Below are 12275 nucleotides of genomic sequence, written 5' to 3' on the forward strand. Positions count from 1 at the left end.
ATACTACAAAAACTCAGCTGTTTGTTTGAAACCTTCAATTGGGCAAAATGGTGCATCGTAGGACAACAAATTTTGAATCAACGTTCCACAAATAGGCTAACTTAAAGAATGCATCCAAAATCCAGGACCCATTACCTCCCTTGGGATTGAAATTTGGCAAAGTTATGGCCACTTTAGCACTGTTGCCCTTAGCCACAGTGACCATCATTTCTAATGCTCCCTGCCAGCTTCCCACAAAGGTAATCAATGGGAAAGACAGCAGGAAATCAGAAGCTGTTGCTGCTCCCATGGCTTTTCTGCATGGTCATTCAGTTTCTGTTTAGGTACAGAAGTGTCTCTGAAACAACGACCCAATGGTTCATGAGTTTTCTAGTTACCCCTAAATACAGTATACTGCATGCACAGTGCATGCAAAATTGCATTCTTTTAAGACATTCTTTTCATGGTGCATTTTCCCTTTCTCCTTCTGAGTTACCGTATCTGAAAGTTATATACCATGAATGATACATATTAACATATTAACTGAGCCATGGTGGCGCAGTGGTTAGAATGTAATACTGCAGGCTAACTCACTGCTCGCTCCAGGAGTTCGATTCTGAATGGCTCAAGGCTGACTCAGCCTTCTATCCTTCCAAGGTCAATAAAATGAAGACCCAGATTGTTGGGAGCAATTTACTGACTCTGTAACCCCCTTAGAGAGGGCTGTAAAGCACTATTAAGCAATATATAAGTCTAAGTACTACTGCTATTGCTATTAATATAAAAAAAGACCCTCAAATGTGAAGATCAAAGCAGGAAAAAATTAGCATGTATGCAGTCATACAAAACTACTGGGAAAAATCTGTTTTTGCTGCTCTACACTGTCCATAAATATTGCCAACATATTGCAATGGAGTTTGAACAGGACAAATATGCCATCCTCACATAAGAGAAAAATAGTGAATATTGAAGGAATCAAGATGCCCTATGGAAATAACATCAAGAGTCTGGATAAAGATTATCACTACAAATACCTGGGTATCCTTCAGGCTGACAACATCAACCAGACAGAAGTCAGGAAGAAGGTTAGAAGTGAATACATCTGAGAGTGTAAAAGATCTTAAAGTCCAAACTCAGTGAAGGAAATACCTTCAAGGCAATTAATACTTGGCTAATTCCAGTCATTACATACACCAGGGGTCGGCAAACTTAAACACTCAAAGAGCCACTTGGACCCGTTTCCCACAGAAAAAAAACATGCCGGAGCCACAAAACCTGGGTGGGCGTGGCCAACTCAATGTCACTCACTCAGTCAGTCACATGACCCCCCCCTAGCCATGCCTACCCAGTCACAAAACCATTCTGTCTCTCTCCCCCTCTTCCTATCTCCCCCTCTCCCCCATGTCTCTCTCCGTCTGTATCTCTCCCTCTCTTCCCCTCTCTCACCCCTCTCTATGTATCACTCTGTATGTATCTCTATGTCTCTCTCTCTCCCCCCAACTCTCTCTCTCTGTGTCTTTCCCTCTCCCTTCGGGTGACAGTACTCCTCCTCCCCCTCCTCTTGTGATGTCCCGGATGGCTGTGGTTGAGCCAGGAGCGTGTGCATGGGCGGGGAGACCCTCCCCAAATGAGCACCAAAGCACAGCAAAGGCACCCGCGGGGTGAGCGGCTGCTCGATTAGGAGGGTCTTAACAGGATGGGGCTTCTTTCCTGCACTAATGCTCTGGCCATCGACTTGCTGTTTCATCCCCCACCCCCAGCAGCTCTTCAGCTGAGTGCGGAGGGTGCGAACTCCAGCCTGAAGCGACAGGAAGCAAAGGCTGCCTTACGTGCAAATGTGGTGCGAAGGTAGGTACAGAGCAGCTTCTCTCCTGTACTCTCCTCCTCCTCCCACTCTTGTGATGCCCTGGCCGGCTGTGGCTGAGCCGGGAACATGCGCACACGTGGGGAGACCCTCCTTAAGCAAGCCGCTGCCCACCATGCGCGCACCTTTCCTGAGCTTTGGCGTTCACTTGAGGAGGGTCTCCCTGCGCGTGTGCACACTCCCGGCTCAGCCACAGCCAGCCAGGGCATCACGAGTGTGGAAGAGCCACACTCAAGGGACCAAAGAGCTGCATGTGGCTCGCAAGCCGTGGTTTGCCGACCACTGACATACACAGTTGGAATAGTGGCCTGGATTCAAGCAAAACGAAAAGCTCTGGATAGGAAGATCAGGAAAATAATGATAATGAATCATGCCCTTCATCCTCGCAGCAATGTTGTCAGACTGTGCTTACCAAGGAAAATAGCTGGACATGAAAAGTTGTAAGTACACAGACAGTTGGGGGGGGGGGGGAAGGGCATTGGAAGTGTGTCTGAAAGACAGTGGAAAAAGACCAAACTGGCCTACAAGAAAGGCCAAATGAAGAGTAGAAAAGAGACCTGGCAGGCAAAGTATTACATGGCCAGTACAGAAAAAAAATAGCTGGCAAAGCAAATAACAAGAAGACTAAGAGCAGGAAAATTGAAGAAAGAGACAGAAGGCTAATTCCAGTTCCTTAAAAAAAAATTTGTTCCTTAAAAGCAAATGCATATATAGCCAGAATTGAAAAAAACAGGAGACAGCAAATGCCAACTCTGAAAAGAATGTGAAGAAACAGTGGAGCACTTTGTGCTGTTGCAAGAAGATTCCACAGACTACCTACAAGTAACAGAATGATAAAGTAGTAATAATGGTTCATTGGAATATCTGCAAGAAATACCACTAGCACTACTTGAATGCTGACATTGATAAAAATCATTATCAGTTAATTGCAAAAAGAAACTTTTGCTTGGAATAGCTTACATTACATTCTATGACAATGCCACATCTTCATAAACAACTTAGATAAAGGGATGACACAAAGTCAGGGGAAATTGCTAACACTTCAGAAGATAGACTCAAGAGTCAGAAAGATCTTGACAGACTTAAGCATGGGTCCCTATCCAACTAGATGCAGTTTCGTGGCAAAAAAAGAAAGGTCCTGCACTTAGATAGAAAAAATCAGGTAGACAGGTACAGGATAGGCTCAACAGTACTGCCTATGAGAGAATTCAAGGTGTCCTGGTGGACCACTGCTTAAAGATGAATCAGTAGCCAACTCTGCATCAACAGAGGTTAGTATCAAGATCAAGAGAGATATAGTACCACTCTATAGCAGACCAGTGAGGCCATATTTGGAATACCATGTCCAGTTCTGGTAACCACAATACAAAAATAGATGCCGATGTCCTACAAAGATTACAGAGAAGAGCAACAAAGATGATGTCTGGAAACTAAAACCTATGAAGAACAGGTTAAGAAATTAGATATGTTTAGCTTCATGAAGAGAAGACTTAGATTATCTAAGTCTTGAAAGGCTGCCACAGGGAAGAGAGCATTGACTTATTGTCTATAGTATTTAAGGATAGGACAAGAAACAATGGGTGGAAGCTTGTCAGTGGGAGATCCAATCTGGAAATACAGAGGAATTTCCTGACAGCAAGAACTATTACGCAGTGGAACAGCGTGTTTCCCAGAGTTGTGGGTGTTCCATTGCTGGAGGTTTCAAGAAAAGTTTGTACAATCATTTATCCAAACTGGTATGAGGACTCCTGCCTTGAGCAAGAAACTGAACTAGATGATCTCCAAGGTCCCTTCCAGCCATATGATTCCACGATTCGAACACCACCAAACAACATCTGCTTATCCCAGGTCTTCAGGAAAAATTCAATAGGTGGATAAAAATGCAAAATCCAGTCTAAATATCTGGCTGAATATGCAACCAACAATTATTTTATGTAGCTATTGCCTGATTACAAGAAACTCTGGAAGATGTACATTTAAAAAAAGAATAAAAATAGAAAACAATACTTTTTTTATTGGGGGAAAAAGAAAATATAGCCTAGCTCCAGGTTTGAATTGAAGAATTGTTCATAAGATATAGCAGATACTTAGTTCCACCAACATTCTTGCTTTTTCACCTGGTTCTGGTTAGCAACCCTTGAAATCCTAATAAAAGTAACACAACACTAAAGTCGGAGTTATATTCATATAACTTGGTTTAAATCAGTTGGGGAAAAAAGTATAAATGGGTATTACCAGAAGCCAAATTACTACTGAAAATATACTGGTCTGATAAGAATAAAATATTACATGAAATTTTTAAAAAAGCATTTAGAGTAAATAGACGTGAGCAGATCTAGTGTATCTATTTAAAAACACAATAGAACTTCTCTGCTTGCAAAGATAAACCACATCCTTTCTCTGTAGAGGTATTTTCCATTGGCTTTAAATTCCAATATACAGGGGGCCTTTTCTGAGCCAAGAACAATGTCAAGCTTGAAAGAAAACTTAAAAATAAAAAAAACAAAGCAAAACTAAAATGTTAAGACTGCAAATCTTATATTTAATTCATGTTTATTTTAAGTGGAAAGATAAAGCCTAATATCAACACCCAAAGATGAGTATTTGAAAGTAAATATTATTACTTTCAACAAAGCTTACGCCACATTTAGTGCATACAATTAAAGTACCTATGTGGCTTGCAGTCAATGTGCCTGCCAGATTCCTTGTCCCACTTAATTTTGTACTTTTCCAAGAAATGAATCTGGTTAAAATGGGGAGCTAATCTGTGGAAAATTTCAGTATTACTATGACCTCATATTAATATGACCTCACACTTTTCTTAAGATTATAGAAATGTTGTTTCCCAATGCTGTTTGAAAATTTACCCAATTCAGAAAAAGCATAACTGTAAGAAACATTCTTCAGAAAAGTAGGCAGAGAAGGTAGCAGATAACATTCTAATTGGTATGTTAGCTTATTTCACATATGGCAGACATTTTGTGAATTCAGGCACATTCCAGTAGTCTTTTGTTATTATATCAAAAACGTGTCAAAATTCCAAATGTTGCCACTAATCATCAAAGGTTGAGGAACACTATTACACTGGCCTGTATCCTGAAAAGGCTCCTTCCCATGATTCTGTTAAACAATCTTTCACCAACTCTTCTGCCATTAGAAAACCATACCAGCATAAAGCCTGCTGTTTCCACTGTCAATCTGTATCCTGCTAAAGGAAGTGTCCCACCTAATGATGATGCCCTTATTTATTGTGTGCAGGGCATATTAAGGAAATGGTGGATCCCCTGATTTCGCTTTCCTCTCCCCTCAATAAATGTCCCCAACTGGCAGGAAAATATCTACCAATCATTCTCAGTAATCATGAATGGACCTGTTTAGGCATCTTCAAAATTTCCTTAAAGCTTTGTGAAGGTCCAGATAATTGATTCCCAGGCTGGAAGAGTAGACAAAATACAAAAGCAGATGGGCTACTTCAATCTTTATTGTTTATGTGGTGAGTAAAGAGTTGTATTCCCCTCTGCCACTGCTTCCTCTTTTGGACCTATAAGCTGTTACGTTTGACTAGGCAGGGGGTGAGACTGCATGGGGTGCACACCCTGGGGCCTATCATCAGGCTGTTTTAAACATGGGTTTAGTACTCTCCTGAAAGAACACTGCACTTATGTTTTACAATAACTCAGCTGACCAACCACATGGTAACTATTCCATGGTGTCATAGTCTTCCTGATTTCCAGGGCTTGTCATTTGTTAGTTGGTGTAATTCCTTTTTCAAAGTCAGTTCTGTAAGTTTGGGATCAGCTCAGGGATCTACTGGATCAAGGGGTAGAGGTTTGAAGGACCCAGACACTCATACCACCCAAACCAGAATGGCCCTGGAAGAGAGGAGGCCTGCCTATACCAGCAATAGCAATGTTTTTTCAAACTTGGCAACTTTAAGATATATGACCTTCAGCTCCCAGAATTCCTCAGTCACCAATCACACAATTACAAGGAATACCAAATGATATGCCTCAGAATATCTCTTTATTCTCTAACCAAACTAGTTTCAAAACTGATTGCATTTGATAATTGTTTCACATAATACAAGCCCTTTATGGGGATGGCACCTCTGGGAAGGAATATGTGAACATATATTGTATGTGTAACAGAATGGGAAAGCATGTATAGAAAACATCGCTGAAAATTCTGCAGGACAATTACAGGACAACAGCAATTAAGCTGGGTTGTTTTTTTTTCACATTTCCCAGAATGAAAACCCACCATTTACACACACAAACACACACACACACACACACACCAAACGACATCTAGGTATTTTTCCTGTCCACTTTCAGCCATACAACAATGGAAACAAACTGAAGAAGTTCTAACTGACCTTTTAACATTAAAACTGCTAATTGGGCAGTTATTCACTGGAGGCGGAGGAAAAGAAAGAGGTTTTAAAGGCAGCAGAGTGGCTGCAGGCATCACTTTGAGCAAAAGAGGGAACCTGACTACATATTCCCCACATATTTACTTTGAAAGCAGTCCATTCAATTCAATACAGAATAGAGCTGGAAGGGACTTTGAGAGGTCTTCTAGTCCAACCCCTTGCTCAAGCAGGAGACCCTTTACCATTTCAGACAAGTGGCTGTCAATGTTTCTTCTTTAAAAACCTCCAGTGATGACGCACCCACGACTTCTGAAGGCGAGATGGCTAATTGTCCTGTTAGGAAGTTTCTCCTTCATAACAGTGAGAATTGCTTCCAGCCCGAGACTTCAACTACTGTCACTTCCGAGGGCTTGCAGCCTTAATCTTATCTACTTCCTAAGGAAGGCCCCCATTAGGGATGCTCGCAGGAAGAGCCATTTTCACAGCGAAAGCTCCCCCTATCTTCCCGAATGAAGATCCTTTCCTACCGAGATTGTACCGCACGCGCCCGAGAGGCGGCAACTTTGCACCGATTCAAGGCAAGATGCCGAAATGCAAAATGTCCCAAGCTAAGGTCTCCCAGAAGCCGGCCCAGGAAGTAGATACCTACGAAAGAGGCCGGGCTGCTTTTTTAACGGAGCGCGCGCCGACAGCCGCTCCTAAGGATCCCTCACCTGCGTGCTTCGACGCTGCTCGTTGCCCTGGAGCGATCCCGCGGGATTGCAAAGCCCTGATTATCGGGGTTCGTTGTTTACCAACTCCTCCCTACGGAAACCGCGACAACTTGACGCCCTTCATTAGTTGCAGCACGACCTATTTCGGAAGGGTGAGTTTTGGATGAGCGCAGCGTATTATTGCTCCAGCCGGCTGTCACTCACGAAAACGCCTCCTTTAAGCGATTCCTCATCCAATGAAGAAGAACGGCCGGCGGAGCAATTTGCCAATGGAGAATGAGCGCTGTCAAGCAGAAGCAAAAAGGGAGAGCGGGGTTAAATCAAGCCGGGGGGATTAGTGGCTTGAAGGTTTTTGCTGCGATGGAGGAGAATCCTTTTTTTTTTTTTTGGTGCAATATTTAAAAAACTGGAAGAATTGAGATGTTCTCCTTGTTCTTATTAAACAGTAGCTTATTATTATGTGTGTAATTTTGAGATTTTATATGTCTATCATCTATCTCAATTATTTGCTTAGAGAAACTCCTTATAACTGACATTAGGGTAGCTGTAAATATGACTAATGCGGTGTACAAATATCTAGTAACTATTATATGTAATATTGTTTGACTGAGCTGAATACTGAAAGGAAAGTAAGGAAATTATCAGTATATAGTTTTTTGTGATGTTATTTTGTTCGGAAGAGTTATGTTTCTTTATTAAGAGTCCAAGACCAAAAAAGTTATAGTTATCCAGCTTGTGTGATTGTGATTCCAGGCAACATATATCAATATTATTTATTATGTTTTAGCCAAATCATAAACCCTGAAAATAATTACAGAAAGTTAGCAAACATTTATCCCTACTCTTTTTCACACTAAATCTATTCCGTTACAGCAAAAGTTTTTAACTGAGAATGATAAAATGGATTTTTAATTTCAGTTCCTTATTTGCCCCAAAATGTAATGTTTTAGCTGTGCAATTTTTTTTTCCAAAAAAAAAAAACACAGTATGGCGGCTTAGAGCTTTTTCTATCTCTAAGAGCTATTTAAATGTTTACAAGCTTTGCCTGCTATTTACTATCACATGTTAAACATCTGACCCTAGAGGAAACTTAATTACTGTTTCTAGTGATTCTGATTTGTATTGCTGATTATCTTGGGAGAATAGACTGTTGAAGTGAATCCAGAATATTTGATTTAAGATTTTTATTTGCAGAGCAGAGAATATTAAGGAAGGAATGAGGATCTAGTGGCAAGTACAGGAATGTATTTTGCTATATGTTTACTTTTTAAAAATATGCATAGCTTCTATTATGCATATATACAAGTAGTCCTTCATTTACAACCATTCATTTAGTGACCATATTTTTTTTTTAAATTTGATTTATATGCCGCCCTTCTCCGAAGACTCGGGGCGGCTTACAATGTGCTCAGCAATAGCCTTCATCCTTTTGTATATTTATACAAAGTCAGCTTATTGCCCCCACAAACTGGGTCCTCATGAAGTTACATATGAAGTTACAATTGCACTAAAAAAGTTACTTATGACCTTTTTTTATACTTAACAACCGTTGCAGCATTCCCAAGGTTAAATGATCAAAATTTGGATGTTTGGCAACTGGCATGTATTTATGATAGTTGCAGTGTCCTGGGATCATGTGATCACCTTTTGCAACTTTTCGACAAGCAAAGTCAATGGGAAAATGTTACTAATTTAACAACTGCAGTGATTCACTTAATAACTAGGGCAAGAAAGGTCATAAAATGGGCAAAACTCAGCAACTGTTATGAGCTCAAGACAAATTCCTTGTGTGTCCAATCACACTTGGCCAATAAAGAATTCTATTCTATCCTATTCTATTCTTCTCAGATTCCAAATGGCTTGCTTCTGAACTTCATCACTATTCTGTAAAGTTCTGCTATATAGTTTAGATGGGCATCACAAATTGGACCAAGCTAAAAAAAAAGATCATTTGGTTTTAGCTTAGTCTGCTGTATCAGTTACTATGATCCGTAAACCATGATTTATGGTTTACTCTATTATTTAATATTGTGAGTTGAACTGAGAATTGTACAAGAAATTATGGCTAAGCAAAGCATAGTTATTGGTTTGCAACTTAACTAAGGTTGATATCAAAACCTTATCATGGTCTATGATTATATTACGGTAATCTGCCTACTCATTAAAATCATTCTTAGTGGTGTCAGTTTTTGTACAGGCCTAAAGACCAATTTATTCTCAGTAATTTTTCCTTGTGTTTAATTAGCTGATGATTTGATTGTCCTATGTGCTAAATTTCAATGTTATTTGATATTAATGCTTCTATTGGTGGTTTATATTAAGTATAACTGATTTATTATAGTGCTTTTTGAAAGGAACTTTTAAAATATATACCATTTCCCTCCCCCAAAGTCGCATCACAATAAGGACAAAGAGTATTCATTGGCCATAGAACACAGAGCAATTGTTGGGAAAAAGAATAAAAGGAACTTGCAATGAAGTATTTTGGAAGAGATTATATCTGGCACATGGGAACACTGAATAATACACTAGTATGTTACATTTCATTAAGCTGTTGGATGTCAGACTCTTTGCTGAAGCAGTTCTGAGTTCAGGGAAAATGTAGATTATTGGCCTGAATGAATGGAATGCACATTTCTCTATAATATTTCTAGCAAAAAAAGTTGGCATATTACTTCCTTATGTGCTAGCTTTTCTGTTGTAGTAAATAATATTTTCTATGTGAAGTGACACATTTAAAAGTGGTAATCTATGGTAGCCAGTGGTGAAATGTAAAATTTGTTACTACTGGTTCTTTAGGCGTGGCTTGGTGGGGGGAAATGTGACTGGATGGGCATGGCCAACTTTTTTTTTTTTTTTACTTTTAAAAGCATTTTTTCTACAACCTCTTCGGGCGAAGAGGTTGTAAGAAAAATGCTTTTAAAAGGCTCTGATGATCCCAGCTGAGTTGCCTGATCGTCAGAGGCTTTTGTTTTCTTTTAAAAGCATTTTTTTTTTTTTTTGCTTTTAAAAGTAAAAAAAAAATGCCTTTGACGATCATTGCCTGCCTGGTCTCAGAGAGCGAAAGGCAATGTACATTGTACTCCTTCCTCTTTGTGAAGAAGGATGGATTGGGTTAAGTGGCTAGCTTAAAGGCTGAGAATGGACTCGAATTTGAGAGTTCCTGGATATGGTGCAGTATCCTAAGCCAGGGCTTCTCAAATTTTGATAGGAATGACCACCTATGATTGGTAAATGAATTGTGTGTCTTCCTTCTTCCCATGAATACAATTATTTTATTTGCATTGAGTTTGGGCAGGAACAAACACACATAATGTCATGTGAATCATTGAGTTGGAAGAAGCTCAGAAATCATCTAATCCAACTGTCTGTTTGGTGCAAGACAGAACCCTGCAACTTTAGAAAGCTTATTTTCTTTGGAAATAATTATCAATTTAAAACCATATGGCAAGGATGAGCTTGCTTAGTCTTAATAATTCTTGAATTCTGAATTTTATTTCCAAGAAAGCCATTTTCACTTCTCATTACTTCTTTATTTTTTATTTATAATTGTTTACCTGGACAGAATAGGAACAGTGGTCCAATTGTGATGCACATCCATGCGACTTGAACAGGCAAAGGGAAAAGCTTGTCAAACCACACTCCAAAATGGACTGTATACCTAAGTAGAAGGATAACCTTAAATATTCAAAGAGCCATTTGGACTGGTTTCCCACAGAAAAGAAAACACAGGAAGCCACAAAACCTGGGTGGGTGTAGCCAACTCAACATCACTCCCACCCAGTCACATGACACCCCCCCCAGCCATGCCTACTCTCTCTCTGTCTTCTGTGGGAGATGGGTCTCTCTCTCTCTCTCTCCCCCCTCTCCCCTCCCATTTCTGTTTTTCTACCTTTTTCCTTTCCCTCTTTTTCTTTTTCTTTCTTTCTTTTCTTTCTCTCCCCTTCTTTCTCATTTGTTTCCCTCTCATTCTCTCTCTCTAGGTCTCTTTCATTTCTCTCTCCTCTCCCCTTCTGTCTCTCTCATTTGTTTCTTTCTTTTTCCTCTCTCTCATTCTCTCCCTCATATCATTTTCTCATTTATCTCTCTTTTTCTCCTTCTTTCTCATTTCTCTCTCTTTCTCCCCCTCTCATTTCTGTTTTTATCTTTTTCCTCTCCCTTTCTTTCTTTCTTTCTTTTTCTTTCTTTCCTTTCTCTCCCCCTTCTCTCTCATTTGTTTCCCACTTTTCCCTCTCTCATTCTCTCCCTTCAGGTCTCTCTCATTTCTCTCTCCCTCTCCCCCTTCCCTCTCTCATTTGTTTCTCTCTTTTTTCTTTCTCCATTCTCTGTGCTCACTCCACAACTGCGGACCTATCCCCCTTTCCATCATACCCTCCTCCTGGATCCCATTCCCATCCCGCCAGCCTTCGGGTTAGCGAGATTGGTGTCTGCCACAGCCAGGTTGGCCAGTGTCTCGGGGTGGAGAGCAGGTCATGCAACCGGGTCAGCAGGGAGCCGCAGGAAAGGGGTCAAAGAGCCGCATGTGACTCGGGAGCCATGGGTTGCCAACACCCGACCTAGTAGCTAGTTCGGCCTTAACCAGTAGCATCAATATGCTGAATTTAATGGTTCTCTATTCCAATATATCGGAGAACTTATGTTTTTATAAAATGGTATTGAGGCCCTTTTGAGGAGGTTTATTTGTTTGTTTGTTTGTTTGTTCGATTTATATGCTGCCCTTTTCCGGAGACTCAGGGTGTCTTACAATGCGTTAAGCAATAACCTTCATACTTTTGTATATACCTGCTTAGTAGGGCTTTTGCCCCCCCCCCAAGCGGTGTTCTTTTTTAATACAAAGTCAGCTTATTGCCCCCACAAACCGGGTCCTCATTTTACCTACCTCGGATGGAAGGCTGAGTCAACCTTGAGCCTGGTGAGATTTGAACTTGCAGTAATTGCAGGCAGCTGGTGTTACTTAACAGTGCTTTAGTCTGCTGCGCCACCAAGGCGCAGTATATATCCATATATATTGTTTTATTCTGTTAAACAAAACAGAATACGCCTTGGAATAAATATTAAAACATACATATTAAAAGGGGTAGTCTAAGTGTAAGCTTGAACATTTATAAGACCTGCTGGAACCTACACCCAGTTAAGGCTACAGTCTTGTACTACTTGCAATAAGTTGTACTGAAATCAGTAGGACCAGATTAGATGTTTATAGGATAAGCATTATTTGTGTTTACTAACTGATAACTTCTCTGTTTTAAAACTAATATTAGAAATAAGCTTTGTGATTTTAGCATTGAACCAGTTTTCTCACTAAAAAGCCAGCTGAACACTCTTTGGGGTCACATTTGGAAAAGTT

General features: G+C 40.2%; 1 protein-coding gene across 16 annotated transcripts in view; it reads right to left on the bottom strand.

The window, feature by feature from the left end:
- PSEN2 (presenilin 2) overlaps positions 1–12275 on the bottom strand; it is a 56220-nt gene that overhangs the window by 19370 nt on the left and 24575 nt on the right. For 3 of the 16 annotated variants that reach the window (XM_034427948.3, XM_034427947.3, XM_034427943.3), the window contains exon 1: positions 6929–7130. The exons of 5 other annotated variants lie outside the window; for them this stretch is intronic. The gene's annotated coding sequence lies outside the window, so the exon portion shown is untranslated. Of the gene's footprint in view, positions 1–6218; positions 7131–10485; positions 10590–11807; positions 11947–12275 lie in introns of those variants that run through there. 8 more of the 16 variants (XM_087883142.1, XM_087883137.1, XM_087883132.1 and 5 more) reach the window with 4 other exon arrangements.

The sequence above is a fragment of the Pantherophis guttatus genome, chromosome 1 (assembly GCF_059756535.1).
Source record: "Pantherophis guttatus breed Tessera chromosome 1, ASM5975653v1, whole genome shotgun sequence".
In the NCBI taxonomy this organism is placed as follows: domain Eukaryota; kingdom Metazoa; phylum Chordata; class Lepidosauria; order Squamata; family Colubridae; genus Pantherophis; species Pantherophis guttatus.